Genomic DNA, 21,111 nt, shown 5'->3' with positions numbered 1-21,111 from the left:
AACAAACTGACAAAAAACCACCGACTACTTTTCTTCCAGTTGCTACGCTCAAGTTCTCATATTTTAGAAACATACACCAAAGGGCCAAAAACCAAATTTTGCATATGTGAAGTCTGATGGAAGGGGTACGTATGCAGAAGTTGTTTATTAACTGTCGCTCGAATGTGAGGCAAATGAATAATTTTGGTAAATCACAGAAACCCTGTGTGAATACAACTCTTCCGTGTTACCCTATGACTTACGTAGCTCAACAGTTGTCCCTTATATATTCCTCGAAGAATGGCTAACGCAGTTTCGTTGGTCTTTACAGTCACCCATTAAACGCTTGTCCATCTTGCTTGATTTATTCGTGCATCGGCTCGCAGTATAAGAGTGTAAATCAGTTAGCGCTACAACAGTCTCAGCTAATAATTTTGCAGAGAAGGGAAAGCAGAGAGATATGCAGGGTGGTCCATTGATAGTGACCGGGTCAAATATCTCACGAAATAAGCATCAAACGAAAAAACTCGTCTAGCTTGAAGGGGGAAACCAGATGGCGCTGCCATAGGTCAAACAGATATCAACTGCGTTTCTTTAAATAGGAACCCCCATTTTTATTACATATTCGTGTAGTACGTAAAGAAATATGAATGTTTTAGTTAAACCACTTTTTTCGCTTTGTGACAGATGGCGCTGTAATGGCCACAAACGTATAAGTACGTGGTATCACGTAACATTTCGCCAGTGCGGACGGTATTTGCTTCATGATACATTACCCGTGTTAAAATGGCCCGTTTACCAGTAGCGGAAAAGATCGATATCGTGTTGATGTATGGCTATTGTGATCAAAATGCCCAACGGGCGTGTGCTATGTATGCTGCTCGGTATCCTGGACGACATCATCTAAGTGTCGGGACCGTTCGCCGGATAGTTACGTTATTTAAGGAAACAGGAAATGTTCAGCCACATGTGAAACGTCAACCACGACCTGCAACATATGATGATGCCCAAGTAGGTGTTTTAGTAGCTGTCGTGGCTAATCCGCACATCAGTAGTAGACAAATTGCTCGAGAATCTCAAAAACGTCGGTGTCAGGAATGCTACATCAACATCGATTGCACCCGTACCATATTTTTATGCACCAGGAATTGCATGGCGATGACTTTGAATGTCGTGCGCAGTTCTGCCATTGGGCACAAGAGAAATTACGGGACGATGACAGATTTTTTGCACGCGTTCTGTTTAGCGACGAAGCGTCATTCACCAACAGCGGTAACGTAAACCGGCACAATATGCACTATTGGGCAACGGAAAATCCACGATGGCTGCGACAAGTGGAACATCAGCGACCTTGGCGGGTTAATGTATGGTGCGGCATTATTTGAGGAAGGATAATTGGCCCCCATTTTATCGATGGCAATCTAAATGGTGCAATATATGCTGATTTCCTACGTAACGTCCTACCGATGTTACTACAAGATGTTTCACTGCGTGACAGAATGGCGATGTACTTCCAGCATGATGAATGTCCGGCAAATAGCTCGCGTGCGGTTGAAGTGGTATTGAATAGCATATTTCATGACAAGTGGATTGGTCGTCGAAGCACCATACCATGGCCCGCACGTTCACCGCATCTGACGTCCCCGGATTTCTTTCTGTGGGGAAAGATGAAGGATATTGGCTATCGTGATCCACCGACAACACCTGACAACATCCGTCAGCGCATTGTCAATGCAACTGCGAACATTACGGAAGGCGAACTACTCGCTGTTGAGAGGAATGTCGTTACACGTATTGCCTAATGCATTGAGGTTGACGGATATAATTTTGAGCATTTATTGCATTAATGTGATATTTACAGGTAATCACGCTGTAACAGTATGCGTTCTCAGAAATGTTAAGTTCACAAAGTTACATGTATCACATTCGAACAATCGAAATAAAATGTTGAAACGTATCTACGTTCTGTATTTTAATTTAAGAAACCTACCTGATACCAACTGTTCGTCTAAAATTGTGAGCCATATGTTTGTGACTATTACAGCGCCATCTATCACAAAGCGAAAAAAGTGGTTTAACTAAAACATTCATATTTCTTTACGTACTACGCGAATATGTAATAAAAAATTAGGGTTCCTATTTAAAAAAAACACAGCTGATATCTGTTTGACCTATGGCAGCGCCATCTAGCGGGCCAATCATAGCGCCATCTGGTTTTCCCCTTCAAGCTAGACAAGTTTCGTTCTTTGTAGGTTTTTAGTTTGCTGCTTATTTCTTGAGATATTAGGCCCGGTCACGATCAATGAACCACCATGTATAGATGGTCTGTGCAAGGCAGATGTACTTGAGGGCAGTGTTATCGAAACCCAAGAAGACATAGGAGAAGCTGAGAAGGGAGATATGATACAGCGTGAAGAATGTGACAGAGCACTGAAAGAATTAAGTCGAAACAAGGATCCGGGAGTAGACAACATTCCGTTAGAATTACTAATAACCTTCGGAGAGCCATCCATGACAAAACTCTTCCATCTGCTGAGCAGGATGTATGAGACACGAGAAATAACCTCTGACTTCAAGAAGAATAGAACCCCAATTATAAAGAAAACAGGTGTGAAAATTCCAGGTGTGCAAATTACCAAACTCTCAGCACAGCTGCAAAATACAGATGCGAATCCTTTACAGAAAAATGGAAAAACTGGTAGAGAAGATCAGTTTCTATTCCGGAGAAATGTAAAAACAGGCGAGGCAATACTGACCGTACGGCTTCTCATAGAAGATAGGGTAAGTTGGAAAAAATACTTGTTCAAAACCGGTGGTAGGCAGAAAACATCTTCCGAGATTGTCCTAAATGCTTTCTCCGAAAATTATTTCAAGCAGTTAGTCCACGAACCCACGCGAATTGTAAATGCTTGCGAAAACACACTTGACCTCTTAGCCACAAACAATCCAGAGCTAATAGAGTGTATCATGACAGATAAAGGGATTAGTGATCACAAGGTGGTTGTAGCTAGGCTCAATACCGTTTCTTCCAAATCCACCAGAAACAAACGCAAAATAATATTATTTAAAAAAGCTGATGAAGTGTCACTAGAAGCCTTCCTAAGAGACAATCTCCATTCCTTCCGAACTGACTACGCAAATGTAGACGAGATGTGGCTCAAACTCAAAGATATAGTAGCAACAGCAATTGAGAAATTCATACCTCATAAATTGGTAAGAGATGGAGCTGATCCCCCATGGTACACAAAACAGGTCCGAACGCTTCTGCAGAGGCCACGGAAAAAGCATGCGAAGTTCAGAAGAACGCGAAATCCTGAAGATTGGCTAAAATTTACAGACGCGCGAAATTTGGCACGGACTTCAATGCGAGATGCCTTAAATAGGTTCCACAACGAAACATTGTCTCGAAATTTGGTAGAAAATCCGAAGAAATTCTGGTCGTATGTAATGTACACAAGCGGCAAGACGCAGTCAATACCTTCGCTGCGCAGTGCCGATGGTACTGTTACCGACGACTGTGCCGCTAAAGCGGAGTTATTGAACGCAGTTTTCCGAAATTCCTTCACCAGGGAAGACGAATGGAAGATACCTTATGGGTTGCGAAGCAACTCAAATCGCTTGATACGGGCAAGTCTTCAGGTCCAGATTGTATACCGACTAGGTTCCTTTCAGATTACGCTGATACAATAGCTCCCTACTTAGCAATCATATACAAACGCTCGCTCACCGATAGATCTGCACCTACAGATTGGAAAATTGCGCAGGTCGCACCAGTGTTTAAGAAGGGTAGTAGGAGTAATCCAACGAACTACAGACCTATATCATTGACGTCGGTTTGCAGTAGGGTTTTGGAGCATATACTGTATTCAAACATTATGAATCACCTCGAAGGGAACGATGTGTTGATACGTAATCAGCATGGTTTCAGAAAACATCGTTCTTGTGCAACGCAGCTAGCTCTTTATTCGCGCGAAGTAATGGCCGCTATCGACAGGGGATCTCAAGTTGATTCCGTATTTCTGGATTTCTGGAAAGCTTTTGACACCGTTCCTCACAAGCTACTTCTAATCAGGCTGCGGGCCTGTGGGGTATCGTCTCAGTTGTGCAAATGGATTCGTGATTTCCTGTCAGGAAGGTCGCAGTTCGTAGTAATAGACGGCAAATCATCGAGTAAAACTGAAGTGATATCAGGTGTTCGCCAGGGAAGCGTCCTGGGGCCTCTGCCGCTCCCGATCTATATAAATGACCTGGGTGACAATCTGAGCAGTTCTCTTAGGTTGTTCGCAGATGATGCTGTAATTTACCGTCTAGTAAGGTCATCCGAAGACCAGTATCAGTTGCAAAGCGATTTAGAAACGATTGCTGTATGGTGTGGCAGGTGGCAGTTGACGCTAAATAACGAAAAGTGTGAGGTGATCCACATGAGTTCCAAAAGAAATCCGTTGGAGTTCGATTACTCGATAAATAGTACAATTCTCAAGGCTGTCAATTCAACTAAGTACCTGGGTGTTAGAATTACGAACAACTTCAGTTGGGAAGGCCACATAGATAATATTGTGGGGAAGGCGAGCCAAAGGTTGCGTTTCATTGGCAGGACACTTAGTAGATGCAACAAGTCCACTAAAGAGACAGCTTACACTACACTCGTTCGTCCTTTGTTAGAATATTACTGCGCGGTGTGGGATCCTTACCAGGTGGGATTGACGGAGGACATCGAAAGGGTGCAAAAAAGGGCAGTTCGTTTTGTATTATCACGTTAAGGGGGAGAGAGTGTGGCAGATATGATACGCGAGTTGGGATGCAAGTCATTAAAGCAAAGACGTTTTTCGTCGCGGCGAGATCTATTTACGAAATTTCAGTCACCAACTTTCCCTTCCGAATGCGAAAATATTTTTTTGAGCCCAACCTACATAGGTAGAAATGATAATCAAAATAAAATAAGAGAAATAAGAGCTCGAACAGAAAGGTTTAGGTGTTCGTTTTTCCCGCGCGCTGTTCGGGAGTGGAATGGTAGAGAGATAGTATGGTTGTGGTTCGATGAACCCTCTGCCAAGCACTTAAATGTGAATTGCAGAGTAATCATGTAGATGTAGATGTAGATGTAGATGTAAGGAGAGACAAACCTACGTTTATAGCAATTGTAAACTTAGAGAAAGCTTTTGAAAATGTTGACTGGAATACTCTCTTTCAAATTCTAAATATGGCAGGAGCAAAATACAGGAGCGAAAAACTATTTACAATTTGTATAGGAACCAGATGGCGGTTATAAGAGTCGAGGGGCACGAAGGGGAAGCGGTGGTTGAGAAGGGGTGGTGGCCTATCCCTGATGTTATTCAATCTGTATATTGAGCAAGCAGTAAAGGAAACAAAAGAAATATTTGGAGTAGGAATGAAAGTCCAGGGAGACGAAATGAAAACTTTAAGGTTTGCTTACAATATTGTGGGCAATGGCATTGCCGCAGTGGATACACCAGTTCCCGTGAGATCAACGAAGTCAAGCGCTGTCAGGCGTGGTCGGCACTTGGATGGGTGACCATTCAGGCCACCTTGCGTTGTTGCCATTTTTCGGGGTGCACTCAGTCTCGTGTTGTCAATTGAGGAGCTACTCGACCGAATAGTAGCGGCTTTGGACAAGAATCCCATCATAACGTCTGGGAGAGCAGTGTGCTGACCCCACGCGGCTCCTAAGCACATCCTCCACTGAGGATGACACGGTGGTCGGATGGTCCCGGTAGGCCACTCGTGGCCTGGAGATGGAGTGCTTTTTGTGATATTGTAATTCGGCCACAGACAGCAAAGAGCTTGGAAGAGTAGTTGAACGGAATGGATAGTATCTTTGGAAAGGAGGATATAAGATGAACATCAACAAAAGCAAAACGAAGATAATGGAATGTAGTCGCGTTTAATCAAGTGATGCTGAGGGAATCTGATTAGGAAATGTGTCACTTAAAGCTGTAAATCAGTTTTGCTATTTGGGAAGCAAAATAACTAGTGATGGTCAAAATAGGGAGGATAAAAAACGTATACTGGCAATTGGAAGCAAAGCATCTCTGAAGAAGACAAATTTGTTAACATCACTTATAGATCAGGAAGTCCTTTCTGAAAGTATTTCTATGGAGTGTAGCCTTACATGGAAGTGAAACATGGACAATAAACAGTTTATACAAGATGAGAATAGAAGCTTTTGAAATGGGTACTACAGAAGAATGCTGAAGATTAGATGTTTAAGTGGTGAGGAGGTACTGAATAGAATTAGGTGAAGAGAAATGTTTGGTAAAACCTAACTAAAAGAAGGGATCGGTTAGTAGGACGCATTCTGAGACATCAAGAGATCACCAATTTAGTACTGGAAGGAAGCGTGGGGAGTGAAAATCGTAGAGGGAGACCGGGAGATGAATACAGCAAGCAGATTCAGAGGGATGTTGGTTGCAGTAGTTACTCGGAGATGAACAGTCTTACACAGGATAGAGTAGCATGGAGAGCTGCGTCAAACCAGTCTTTGGACAGAAGACCACTACAACAACAACATTGTAATATGGCACTGGAATTACAGATTTTAAATACTGCAGAGAGACCCCTTAATTCTGATATAAATATTCTTTTTCATCATTAGGTGACACATAAACACAACGTAAGAAACACGACAGTGCACCACACCATTCTCTACTGATTGTGCGTCAGTACCGCTCTGGCACGTTTCATAGGCGATGGCTTGAGCGGGGAGGTGCGGCAGCATGACCTCACAGTTCATAGTACTTGAATCAATTAGATTTCGGCCTAGCGGGACATTTATAGGCACTGGAGTATGCCTAACTCATCTACAATGTGGAGATGTTACAGACGCTCGCGGCCAATGCACGTGGTGCATTCCGAATGGAGCGAGGTGTTCTTGAAATAGTGCAAAGAAGGGCTTAAAGATGTGTCAGAATGTGTGATAACCATATGCAGCCGTGCCTATAGTGTCTCCTTCCACATATCAGACTGATGGTAATGAGGGAATGGCCTGTTCCAACTGTCAACAGATATTGGTTTCCGGACATCCAGTATAGGAACTTTTCTTCCAGTTTTAACCTGTACTATCTCCTGCAGGATTATGCGACAGTTTTTTCAAACACCTTGTATAACCTAAGTGTCTTTATAAAGCTCACGTTTTTGTGAAAGAAACACACACTTTATTCCGTCCTAATGGAACAATACGATACTCGAAAGGGATCCAGTTGTTAAAAAAATAAATATTGTTGTGCAGCTATACGGTGTTCGAGACCTGAACCACAACATTTGATCTACGCTCTTATCTATTATTTTCCATCGCTCACCTCCTGGGTTTGCTCATTTTAATTAGTATTCTGTCCTAAGTATTTTTCCCAATTTGTTCATCATTTGTCTTTTTTTTAAATCTTGCGTAGTTGCAAGCGGAAGGGTTATGTCAGTTGTGTAGCTAATCACTGGTACGCATTCCAGTTCCGTTTCTATTCCATTTCTGAAATCTTAGTTCGAATTCCCCATTTTTTGTGCCTAAAGTAATCCGTAGAAGAGACAGTTCTCAGCATTCATAACGAGGCACTGTCAGTAATGTTTTCACCCTTAATTTATACGAAGCTGAACGAAAGTGCGCAAGACACAAGCTGGATCAACACGGATTTCTGTTAGCTGCTTACGACCTGTAAACGAAAATACTGGATTGAATTTTCGCATTTTAGAGAATTTCTTGCTGTGGATTTGTAGAATAATATATATCATCTGTCAGCTTTGTAGGCGGACACTCTTTATATATTCGAAATATTTTAGTGATTGGTATCCATTCATACGACTTATTTTTAGCACAGACCCAGTGTACCTATATGATTTTATCAAAAGTAATATCGCATTCGCAATGAGAGCTGCTCAATGACGTCACGTCAAAAGTCGACCTGTTTTGTCACTAGTTTTTCGATGCCGTAGTTTTCAAAGCCACGTCCTTCTGCTCTGTAGCAAGCGTGGAACGCCCTCATTAAAACAGCGCCGCGTTGATTTCCACAGAGCACGTTGTTAACCTCTCGTAGAACTTCGCATGCTAGACTCGCCCATTCTGTTGCGTGGCGCATCCTGACGACCCACGTACGCTGGCATCTTTCATTTTCTGCTTCTGAAGTTGTCTGATATCCGTGGTCACAATTACGGAATACGAGTATCTGTGCGTAGCGCAGGCAAGTCGCCAGCATCAAACGATAGAAGTCACGTGATACAGCTATGAGATTTGATACTGCGTTTGTCTGTTCTTGCGAAGGTGCTGAATCGTCTTGCTAAAAATACATTAAAGAAGGAAAAGTTATTTTTCGTTGTTAATTACCACAAACGAGTATGTGGCACTTTATGTGTTGATTAATATCGAGACACAGTGTAATGAAGCTATGAAATTGTAGGGAAATCAGTTGCTGAATGACAAGGTGTAGATTTCTTCAAAACGTTTCCACTGTTAACAGACTATTTCAAGTAACACGTAAATATTTGCTTAAATGATTCCCTTCCTTAACAAAATTAAATGTTTTTTCACTGGGCTGACTGACGTCAGAAAAACATTCATTCCGTGGTATTATTTGTCTTCATGTTAGTCAAACATAATAATTATATAACGTTTACTGTGATAACTGTAACGAAATTTAAAATTCTATGCTAAAATTTGTAATAGTGTAATTGGAGTATAATATTCTTCATCATGCTCCACACAGCAGATGGAGAAAGAGGACCCTTTAGTAATCCTTTCAGTCGGCGATAACCTCGAAGTGCGGCTGCAGCATCACTGCTGTTTTGATAATAGAGCTTCGCCAATAATGCCCTACTCCTTTTGTCCAGGTGCACTGCGAATGGTCAAGTGTGTGTGTGAGACTATGAATCACGATGACTGATTGCGGCACCTGGCCCCCATTGTCGGAATTGGACGGTGGCGATGTGACGCATTGAAATCATGCACCTAATACTCTGGACGTTAATGCTACCAAGTGTGGTACTCGTACAGTAATTAATTTCCTTGCTATAACATGTTAAGTAGAGAAAGTTTAATTATAATAACGAGGTATATAGGAATTGATATTTAGTTCGTGTTTGTTGTATTTTTTTTAAGCTCTTACCTGAAGAGTGGAATTTTGTACCGCTGACAGCCCACAAACAACCACATGTATGAGGCGAGGAGAGCGAAATAATAACTATCGTTATTGTGGTCTTCAGTCCAGAGACTGGTTTGATGCAGCTGTCCATGCTACTCTATCCTATGCAAGTTTCTTCATCTCCTAGTACCTACTGCAACCTATATCCTTCCGAATATGCTTAGTGTATTACTCTCTTGGTCCCCCTCTACGATTTTTACCCTCCACGCTGTCCTCCAATACTAAATTGGTGATCCCTTGATGCCTCAGAACATATCCCACCAACCGATCCCTTCTTCTAGTCAAGTTGTGCCACGAACTCTTCTTCTCCCCAATTCTATTCAGTACCTCCTCATTAATTATGTGATAAACCCGTCTAATCTTCAGTATTCTTCTGTAGCACCACATTTCGAAAACATCTATTCTCTTCTTGTCTAAACTATTGATCGTCCACGTTTCACTTCCATACATGGCAACACACCATACAAATACTTCCAGAAACGACTTCCTGACACTTAAATCTATACTCGATGTTAACAAGTTTCTCTTCTTCAGAAACGCTTTCCTTGCCATTGGCAGCCTACTTTTTATATCCTCTCTACTTTGACCATTATCGGTTATTTTGCTCCCCAAATAGCAAAACTCATTTACTACATTAAGCGTCTAATTTCCTAAACTAATTGCCTCAGCATCATCCGATTTAATTCGACTACATTCCATTAACCTCGTTTTGCTTTTGTTTATGTTCATCTTATAGCCTCCTTTCAAGACACTGTCCATTCCGTTCAACTGCTCTTCCAGGTCCTTTGCTGTCTCTGACAGAATTACAAAGTTATCGGCGAACCTGAAAGTTTTTAATTCTTCTCCATGGATTTTAATTCCTACTCCGCATTTTTCTTTTGTTTCCTTTACTGCTTGCTCAATATACAGATTGAATAACATCGGTGATAGGCTACAACCATTTCTCACTTCCTTCCCAACCCTTGCTTCCCTTTCGTGTCCCTCGACTCTTATAACTGACATCTGGTTTCTGTACAAATTGTAAATAGCCTCTCACTCCCTGTGTTTTACCCCTGCCACCCTCAGAATTTGAAAGGGAGTATTCGAGATATCACTGTCAAAAGCTTTCTCTAAGTCTACAAATGCTACAAACGTAGGTTTGCCTTTCCTTAGTCTATTTTCTGAAATAAGTCGTAGGGTCAGTATTGCCTCATGTATTCCACCATTTCTACGGAATCCAAACTAATCTTCCCCGAGGTCGGTATCTAGCAGTTTTTCCATTCGTCTGTAAAGAATTCGTGTTAGTATTTTGCAGCCGTGGCTTATTAAACTGGTAGTTCGGTAATTTTCACATATATCAACACCTGCTTTCTTTGGGATTGGAATTATTATATTCTTCTTGAAGACTGAGGGTATTTCGCCTGTCTCATACATCTTGCTCACTAGATGGTAGAGTTTTATTAGGACTGGGTCTCCCAAGGCTATCAGTAGTTCTAATGGAATGTTGTCTACTCCCGGGACCTTGTTTCGGCTTAGGTCTTTCAGTGCTCTGTCAAACTCTTCACGCAGTATCATATCTCCCATTTCATCTTCATCCACATCCTCTTCCATTTCCATAATATTGTCCTCAAGTACATCACCCTTGCACAGACCCTCTATATACTCCTTCCAACTTTCTGCTTTCTCTTCTTTGTTTAGTAGTTGATTTCCATCTTAGCTCTTGTTATTCATACAAGTGGTTCTCTTTTCTCCAAAAGTCTCTATAATTTTCCTGTAGGCAGTATCTATCTTACCTCTAGTGACATATGCCTCTACATCCTTACATTTGTCCTCTAGCCATGCCTGCTTAGCCATTTTGCACTTGCTGTCGTTCTCATGTTTGGGACGTTTGTATTCCTTTTTGCCTGCTTCAGTTACTGCATTTTTATATTTTCTCCTTTCATCAATTAACTTCAATATATCTTCTGTTACCCACGAATTTCTACTAGACCTCGTCTTTTTACCTATTTGATCCTCTGCTGGAAACAAAAATTGGCTTCAACTCTTCAGACAGTTGGCCTGCTGGGTCCCTGCCTTGGGGGGGGGGGGGGGGGGGGGTTCAGCCACGTTGAGATAGCGCTGTGGCGATGCGACCCCCGGCCGCCCGCCACCTGCCCCGACAGCGACTGCGGCTGCGGCGGCGCCGTTTCGTCCACCAGTGGGGCGTTGCAGGCCGCCATTACGAGGCGGGATGGCGTGTCCCACGCGGCTGTGTCCACATAATAGCCGGCCGAGCCGGGCCGAGGAGCGGATTACAGCGAGCGCGACGCAATTAATGCGCCGCAGCTGGTGCAGCGCGCCGCTAATACGGAATTCATGGCGGGGAAAGGAATCGCGGCCGCACGGCCTCTGGGCCGGAAGCGTTGGCGTTGGCGCCGGCGGCGGCTCGCACGAGGCGTGCAACTGGCGCGAGGCACGAACGGCGGCCGCGGCATGGGCCACGGCGCAATCGCGCGGACACAACGGCGCCGTCACTCGCTTCACTCCAATGAGGCGCGTCCGCTGCTGATTGTTACTTACTGACTGGTAACACGATGGCCGTAACAGAGCTGCGACTGCAGACTGTTCCTTGTGCACGCAGCCGATCTGCGCAGTGGCGTTTAAACACTCGAAGCGCTCCGGGCGGTGTTCCGTTGTAATGTCAGGCTCAGATGGTGATTGCGGAGCCGCTTCTTGCTGCCACGTGTTTCTGTCGTAACTGCTGTACAAACCTTAATGCTATTGAATAACCCGCTCAGTATTGCAAGTACGCCGGTAAATGCAACGGGTATGTTTTTCCGTGCTGTTTTAACACAATAACGGGCAACGGCCTTGCCGCAGTGGAAACACCGGTTCCTGTGAAATCACTGACGTTATGCGCTGTTGGGCGTGGCCGGCGCTTGGATGGGTGACCATCCAGCCGCCATGCGCTGTTGCCATTTTTCGGGGTGCACTCTGCCTCTTGATGGCAGTTGAGGGACTACTCGACCGAATAGTAGCGACTTCGGTCAAGAATACCATCTTATGACCGGGAGAGCGGTGTGCTGACCCCACGCCCCTCCTAGCTGCATCCTCCTCGGAGGAAGACACGGAGGTCGGATGCTCAAAGTAGGCCACTCGTGGCCTGAAGACGGAGTGCTTTTTTTTTTTTTAACACAATAACAGAGCTACTTAGAAGCTGTCAGCTACTGGCGGGCTAGTGTTTATTTAAGGCATGACTAGATGTTTTCAAAAGGTGAGAGTTATTGAGAACGTGCTAGCTAGGATACCCCTCGACCATCCACTGTAGCCGGCCGAAGTGGCCGTGCGGTTCTAGGCGCTGCGGTCTGGAACCGCGAGACCGCTACGGTCGCAGGTTCGAATCCTGCCTCGGGCATGGATGTGTGTGATGTCCTTAGGTTAGTTAGGTTTAACTAGTTCTAAGTTCTAGGGGACTAGTAACCTCAGAAGTTGAGTCCCATAGTGCTCAGAGCCATTTGAACCATTTGAGCCATCCACTGTATTGTGGTGTATCACTTCAGCACGGACAGCAGATTGTCTCGCATCGTCTTGTTGAAAGCTTACATCATGTAGGCCTCTGAGGTAGGGTAGAGCCAATATCAGAAATGTACATCTGCTATCCAAGAAAATGACTACATAAATAAAATGGCCGGCCCGTGTGACCGAGCGGTTCTAGGCGCTTCAGTCTGGAACTGCGCGACCGCTACGGTCGCAGGTTCGAATACTGCCTCGGGCATGGATGTGTGTGATGTCTTTAGGTTAGTTAGGTTTAAGTAGTTGTAAGTTCTAGGGGACTGATGACCTCAGATGTTAAATCCCATAGTGATCAGAGCCATTGGAACCATTTAAACGAAAGGTGCTTGTATCGGGTACCTTACGGGTTACAATACAACCATCGCCCACAACAAGGCAGTTGCTGGACCCATATGACGATAAAAATTACAATCACGAACCATTCCTTGGCAGGTTCCACACACGCAGCTATTTGCACGGGGCCGTTCAGATCCTGTATAGAGATGAATGTGGTCCTCCTGGAACCTTAGATCCCATATACTCTTGACAGTCGGGGACTTCCGAGCAATGCGAGCAGCAGTATCGATAAAGGGGGGCCCGATGGGTCATGGTCCTAGTCCTTTTCTATTTGATCAACAGCCGAATGCAATTTACGAATAGAAACCCACTGTTTAATTTTTCCTTCCTTCTTTGTACGGTTGCACTGAGTTGCTTTGAAACCTATCTGATACTATGTTGGGAGGAACTAAGTAGGCTGTTGTTGTTTGCTTCAACTAATGAGTGAATACAAAGGTCATCAGATGCCTAAGCTTCAATGAATAACACAAAATAAAGGAATATATTCTATGGCCTTTAGGCTAACCAGAAATTATCAGTTATTTAAAAGAAGGTTTGTACCACGGTACTGCCAAAAGAAAAAAAATGTCTCTCAGGTATAAGTATGGCTTACAGCTTTCGCTAGTCTACAAATCATATGTAGAAGAATTCGACTACTATACATTTACGTTAAAAGATCTACTCATAGGTGAAAAACTCAATATGGCGAACATCTTAGTTCAAAAATAACGAGAAATATGTGAAGTGTTAAACTGTCTCACAAGTAGTACACGTATTTTTTTTGAGTGATTTTTGCTGCCTTTAGCTGCCATTTTCTTTAATTCCTGTACGATTGTACAATTTCGGCCTTAGGTCATTTTCAAGTATTTTATGGATGATTTTTTGGTAACAGATTATGTCATATGCGTCGTTGCTCCTATGACATCATGTTATGCTCATAAATTAGTTCGAGGTGTGCACGCTATTTTAGAAGCACAAAGTAACGTGCCCACTATAATAAGGAGGGATTAGAAATGCACCAGAACTGATACATACAGGACAAGCTAGCGAGCAAGTCATAGTGGCTCAGTATTTGCTGTAACAAACGTAGAGTTCAGAATGACAATAGAATTGAAATGATAAAATCTTTTCGCGTGTCATGAGGAATATACTTCTCACAAAATGTATTACTTTCCAGCGTTTAAAGGAATACGTGTTACCACTTCTGTACGCTCCTGGCATCTAGTGGCTGTCCGCTGCCCCAGAGGTCACAGTTCGTAGTGATAGACGGTAAATCATCGAGTAGAACAGAAGTGATATCTGGCGTTCAGCAAGGTAGTGTCATAGGCCCTTTGCTGTTTCTGATTTACATAAATGATCTAGGTGATAATCTGAGCAGCACCCTTCGATTGTTTGCAGATGACGCTGTAATTTACTGTCTAGTAAAATTATCAGGCGATCAGTTCCAATTACAAAATCATATAGAGAGATCTTCTGTTGGCGCGGAAGTGGCAATTGGCACTAAACAAAGAAAAGTGCGAGGTCATCCACATGTGTACTAAAAGAAATCCGATAAATTTCGGGTATACGATAAATCGCACAAATCTAAGGGCTGTCAATTCGACTAAAACCTGGGAACTATAATTACGAGCAACTTAAATTGGAACGACCACATAGGTAATATTATGGGGAAGGTGAAACAAAGACTGTGCTTTGTTGGCAGAACACTTAGAAGATGCGACAAAACCACTAAAGAGACAGCCTACATTAGACTTGTCCATCCTCTACTGGAATATTCCTGCGCGGTATGGAATCCTTACCAAGTAGGATTGACGGAGGACATCAAAAAAGTGCAAAGAAGGGCAGCTCGTTGTATGTTATCGCGCAATAGGGATGAGAGTGTCACTGATATGCTACGCGATTTGCGGTTTTCTGTGGGGCGATATCTATTTACGAAATTTCAATCGCCAACTTTCTCTTTCGAATGCGAAGATATTTTGTTGACACCCACCTACGTGGGGAGAAATGATCATCATAATAAAATAAATCAGAGCTCGAACGAAAGATTTAATTGTTCCTTTTTCAAACGCGCCATTTGAGAGCGGAATGGTAGAGAAGTAGTATGAAAATGGTTCGATGAACCCTCTGCCAGGCACTTAAGTGTGAATTGCAGAGTAGCCATGTAGATGTAGATGTAAACGTAGTTTCTGTTTGTTGCGAAATATAACCTTCAGGACTTGTGGGAAGTATATATCCCACCAAACATCCATGTTTTAATGGTTCTTGGTAAGCATGGCTACCACCAAATTAGTTTCTGGAAGGGGCTTGAGAAGTATACTTGCCATAAAAATAAACTTTCATTTGTAGTCCTTGAGAAGCATTTTTACCACCAACTTAAGGGTATGCAAAAGCTTTTAGCAATACGTATTACCACCTCTGTCTATGCCTGACATCTTGTGTTAGTACACTGCACCAAATGTATGAAAACTGCTGCAACGATCAGTTTCTGTTTGTCGTGGGACTAACTGTTGTTGGAACACAATGCTTCACTTCTGCAATATACATTATAGTGACCTGTGTCAGCCCACACCTCCACTGAGTGATAAACTTTCTAGGGTTGTTTGCACGTTGTAGTAAGTAAACTTTAATATCAGTAAAAAATATTTTAAGTTAAGCAAAAGAAAACAAAAGAAAAACAGGAAACAATGTTCGTTATTTTTTACGTGTAGTGGCAACACATAATAGCCCACAAATGAGAAGTGGGAAATCCATTTACCACCGTAGTTTTAATACCTCAAAAAGGTGCCACCATAATTTTTGGTCCTAAATCACAAAAATAAAACTATCAAAAGATAAATATAGTGAGTTGATCACAATTCTAACAGGACAGCAAAAAATTATCTTCGCTAAGTTGCTACAAAAAATGCGCCCGCGAAAGAATTAAGAAACATGACCTTGGCTGTTAAACGATTGTAACTTGATTGCAAGGTTCCTAAACGTCACACGATGCCAATTCAAATACTACTGCAAGAACACTCACCATTTTGGCTGCCTTTTAGGATTTCAAATGAACACCAACTGCCCTCCATCGATCTCAGAACCAGGAAGCTGCTGTTTTCCAACGATCTCTAACACCGAAAGTTATCTCTGCCACTCTCCAAAACCCAGTCTTCTCTGTGCCGCTCTATAAAACCGAATGTTCTCCGTACTCTATCGTTTCTGACACTGACGTGACAACAAGTATAATTCCGCCAAAACCTTGCGTCAGCCAGCCACGGCTGGTGCTTATTTGTTTCACCAATCGGGAGAGAGAAAATTTTCCACCATATCACATACACTCCTGGAAATGGAAAAAAGATCACATTGACACCGGTGTGTCAGACCCACCATACTTGCTCCGGACACTGCGAGAGGGCTGTACAAGCAATGATCACACGCACGGCACAGCGGACATACCAGGAACCGCGGTGTTGGCCGTCAAATGGCGCTAGCTGCGCAGCATTTGTGCACCGCCGCCGTCAGTGTCAGCCAGTTTGCCGTGGCATACGGAGCTCCATCGCAGTCTTTAACACTGGTAGCATGCCGCGAAAGCGTGGACGTGAACCGTATGTGCAGTTGACGGACTTTGAGCGAGGGCGTATAGTGGGCATGCGGGAGGCCGGGTGGACGTACCGCCGAATTGCTCAACGCGTGGGGCGTGAGGTCTCCACAGTACATCGATGTTGTCGCCAGTGGTCGGCGGAAGGTGCACGTGCCCGTCGACCTGGGACCGGACCGCAGCGACGCACGGATGCACGCCAAGACCGTAGGATCCTACGCAGTGCCGTAGGGGACCGCACCGCCACTTCCCAGCAAATTAGGGACACTGTTGCTCCTAGGGTATCGGCGAGGACCATTCGCAACCGTCTCCATGAAGCTGGGCTACGGTCCCGCACACCGTTAGGCCGTCTTCCGCTCACGCCCCAACATCGTGCAGCCCGCCTCCAGTGGTGTCGCGACAGGCGTGAATGGAGGGACGAATGGAGACGTGTCGTCTTCAGCGATGAGAGTCGCTTCTGCCTTGGTGCCAATGATGGTCGTATGCGTGTTTGGCGCCGTGCAGGTGAGCGCCACAATCAGGACTGCATACGACCGAGGCACACAGGGCCAACACCCGGCATCATGGTGTGGGGAGCGATCTCCTACACTGGCCGTACACCACTGGTGATCGTCGAGGGGACACTGAATAGTGCACGGTACATCCAAACCGTCATCGAACCCATCGTTCTACCATTCCTAGACCGGCAAGGGAACTTGCTGTTCCAACAGGACAATGCACGTCCGCATGTATCCCGTGCCACCCAACGTGCTCTAGAAGGTGTAAGTCAACTACCCTGGCCAGCAAGATCTCCGGATCTGTCCCCCATTGAGCATGTTTGGGACTGGATGAAGCGTCGTCTCACGCGGTCTGCACGTCCAGCACGAACGCTGGTCCAACTGAGGCGCCAGGTGGAAATGGCATGGCAAGCCGTTCCACAGGACTACATCCAGCATCTCTACGATCGTCTCCATGGGAGAATAGCAGCCTGCATTGCTGTGAAAGGTGGATATACACTGTACTAGTGCCGACATTGTGCATGCTCTGTTGCCTGTGTCTATGTGCCTGTGGTTCTGTCAGTGTGATCATGTGATGTATCTGACCCCAGGAATGTGTCAATAAAGTTTCCCCTTCCTGGGACAATGAATTCACGGTGTTCTTATTTCAATTTCCAGGAGTGTATAAGCAGCCCATAAGTGCTCTAGTTTTGGCATTAGCCTATGAGAGGTGAGAAAATACTCATTTGTCTTCCTACAATTTTGCTTATTTCCCGAAAGTGTCTTAATTCTTCCCACGGTTTTGATGAACACCTTTGGTGTCGATATGCCTGCCGGGGGCGTAATTTCCTACTTAATCAGCAGGCTGTCAACTTTCGACTGACGCCAGCATGCCACTTGCGGGGGTGTAAATGATCATCAGTTTCTGAGCTGTCTTTCCGGGACTGGAGTCATGGCGTCCGCAAGAGGCTTATCTCCAACGCTAAACAGAAAGCTGGTTGCCAAAACACATTCCATTGGAATCCTGGCCTGACGGACCCCTGAAGCGCTTGAAAAGTAACTATCCGAGGTAGAGACTCCTGTGGTTACGTTACGTGAAGGTCGTCTGAGAGACACAAAGAGAGCCGCAAAGCCTTAAGAGGCACACAACGCACGTGTTAAGCTCAAACATCCCATCATTACCTCTTATGAACGAAAAAGTATTATTTCAAAACGATGTGGATCGCTTGTTCCTTGATCTGTTAAGAGGAGTATCAAATTGTCTGTCTAGATTCTATTGAATACCTAATGCAGTGTGGCGAGGGCTTCCCGGAGAGTAGACCCGATCGGCTGGTGCAAGTCTTTTGGGGTGACGCCACTTTGGGGACTTGTGAGTCGGTCGGGATGAAATGTTGATGATGAAGACTACACAAACACCCAGTCACTGAGCGGAGAAAAATATCCAAACCCAGCCGGGAATCGAACCCGTGCCCCGCGGCATGACAAGCTGCCGCGCTGTACACTCAACTACGGTGGCGGGCTAGATTCTATTGAAAAGAGCTAATTACAAGGATGACTGCAATTGTTTCTGCTGTGTTTACACTCACACTGAAATTACTGGTGGAAACGAATCTTAACCGACTTTGAATCACAGCAGGGGCATGTCTCAGTCAATGTGCAAGTTGTGAGTAACACGCCAGCATCTTCCGATGTTACTTTCATTGATCTACAAATTTGTCGCTTGTTTATTTTAGTGTTGGTTGCATTAGGAATTAAGTGAGGAGTGCTGACCCAAGTGGACATCTATAAAACATGCAAAAGTAAAGAAAAAATGGCACATCTCTTTCCGGTAGTTACGATATATTTACGCACAATTAGCACGTAATAAAAGCCAATTAACAGTTTAGAAAAGCAAAAAGATATGAGAGGGATATGACAGATCTCTCCCAGCTCGTCGGTTGCAATCCAAAGATGTATTAGGCCGTCACTTTATACCAGTTTGGCATTTGTTAGATGCTGTCTTCGTGTTGCTGCCACTTTAATGAAGATCAGTTTCCTTGGTGACGCTTTGCTCTTACTGATCTGGTGATGAGGTTCTGAGCAACACATCGCAAGAATTATGATTTCCATACAAACAGTAAGGTCTAATTTCAGAATCTAATCTATGACAGATACGCTCTGCAAATATCAGGTGCGTGAATAACACTATTCGAATAACTGGAAGTGCATGCCAGAATATCCGTGTTTTATATTCCATCGGTAAGTGGTGTCACGACAGTGTGCTACAATAGTTGATTTCCTGGGTTGTTGTACGTGCATGTGACTTTTACGGAAGGAATACGATACGCAAAACAAAGGTCATAATTAATAGAACCTTAAAGGACTCAGATGGAGGTCAGAAAACACATTTCACATCATAGTTTCGCAAAATACTACCAATCGTGTTGGAGATACTTCCTGCATAATGCAGAAAATCTATACACTTCGGAGCCCACTTGGTGTTACCATCTCTCACCCGGTGCACAGTTACTCGCTAGTGTAACGCTTTTCTCATCTGTCTCGTCCTGTATTCAGTCTGACGAAAAGTGACCAACAATTGGAGTAGCTCAGCTGATAAACTCTGTGTCTGAAATGAAGTTAGCGCTATGAACCAAGGTACGAAGTACCCCTTCACACGAAGCCAGACAGTGACAACAATCAGCGTGTAGATAGAAGTCAGCCTGAGTACGCATCCTATAAACGGCATGTCCTAACGTACCACCGACCTTTCTCCTGACGAGAAGGTCAGCAGTCCTTTTCCACCTCCATCATAGAAAGAATCTCAGGTGTTGTAACAGGTCATTCAGAATCTCACTGACTCGAAGCCAAACATGATGTCCTCCTCGCCGTGTCCAGCGACAGCGACTCCGTCAGTCTTCTCTGTCCTTGTTGTGGTAGGCTCGGATGTGGCTCGCGAATCCGAATTTCGCTTTGAATATCCTGTTGCATGAAGCACAGTGAAGTTGACCAGCAGAGTTGTAAGTATACGTGTAGACAGGCTTGAGCTGAGATTTTCGGAGCTCTCTTTTAGCATCCAGGTTCATTAGACGCTTTTGCTCGAATTGTTCGATGCTCTTATGTACAGTTGATCGCCACTCCGATCGGCGCAATGCTAGCTCCTCCCAACGGTTGCTTGGAATGCCACAGGCTGCAAGGTGGCGTTTAATGGTGTCTTTATATCGCAGGTGTTGACCACCTCTCCTCCTCTCCCCGCACGAGAGCTGCGAGTAGAACACCGCTTTAGGTAGCCAACTGTCATCCATGCGTACTATGTGACCACTCCATCTCAGTTGATGTTTCATTATTAAAGCTTCAATACCAGCCAGTTTCACGCGGCGCAAAATCTCCGTGTTTGGGACACGGTCTTCCCATTTGATGCGCAGAATTGATCTCAGACATCGAAGATGAAATTTATCTAGCTTCTTAATGTCAGCTTTGTAACAGCACCAGGTTTCCGAGGCATAGAGTAAGGTGGATAATACTACTGCTTTGTAGACTGCAATTTTTGTTTGTAGTTTGAGATCATGTGATTTCCATACTCGGTCATTCAGCTTACCGAAGGCTGAGGCTGCGCTGGCCATACGCGCTGCGATTTCCGTTGTCAGGCTGTTGTCACTTCTAATTTGGCTTCCCAGGTATTTGAAATTTGACACACTTTGCAAGGGTTTGTTATTTATCTCAATACTGCAGTCATCTGCATTAAGACCTCTAAGTGGCTGTTTGAGAACTTGCGTCTTAGTGATGCTAATGGCTAAGCCAAATCTTCTGCAGGAGGCATTTAGCAGATTTATGTAAGTCTGAAGAGTTTCGCAAGAATTAGACATCATGCATACATCATCCACGTAGAGAACCTCTAAGATGGATAGTTTGGTTACGCGACTTTTTGTTCTGAGGCGAGAGATCTTGAAGACACTCTTGTCTGTCCTTGTGTCGAGACTAATTTGATTACTACAGGCTTTGGTCGCCTCTCTCATAACAACTGCGAAGTAAACTGAGAAGAGTGTGGGAGCCAGAACACAGCCTTGTTTTACACCACATGTCACGGGAAACTGTTCTGAGAGCTTGTCCTCAT

This window comes from Schistocerca cancellata, chromosome 8 (genome assembly GCF_023864275.1).
Source record: "Schistocerca cancellata isolate TAMUIC-IGC-003103 chromosome 8, iqSchCanc2.1, whole genome shotgun sequence".
Lineage (NCBI taxonomy): Eukaryota > Metazoa > Arthropoda > Insecta > Orthoptera > Acrididae > Schistocerca > Schistocerca cancellata.
Note: the sequence above shows the minus strand (reverse complement) of the source record.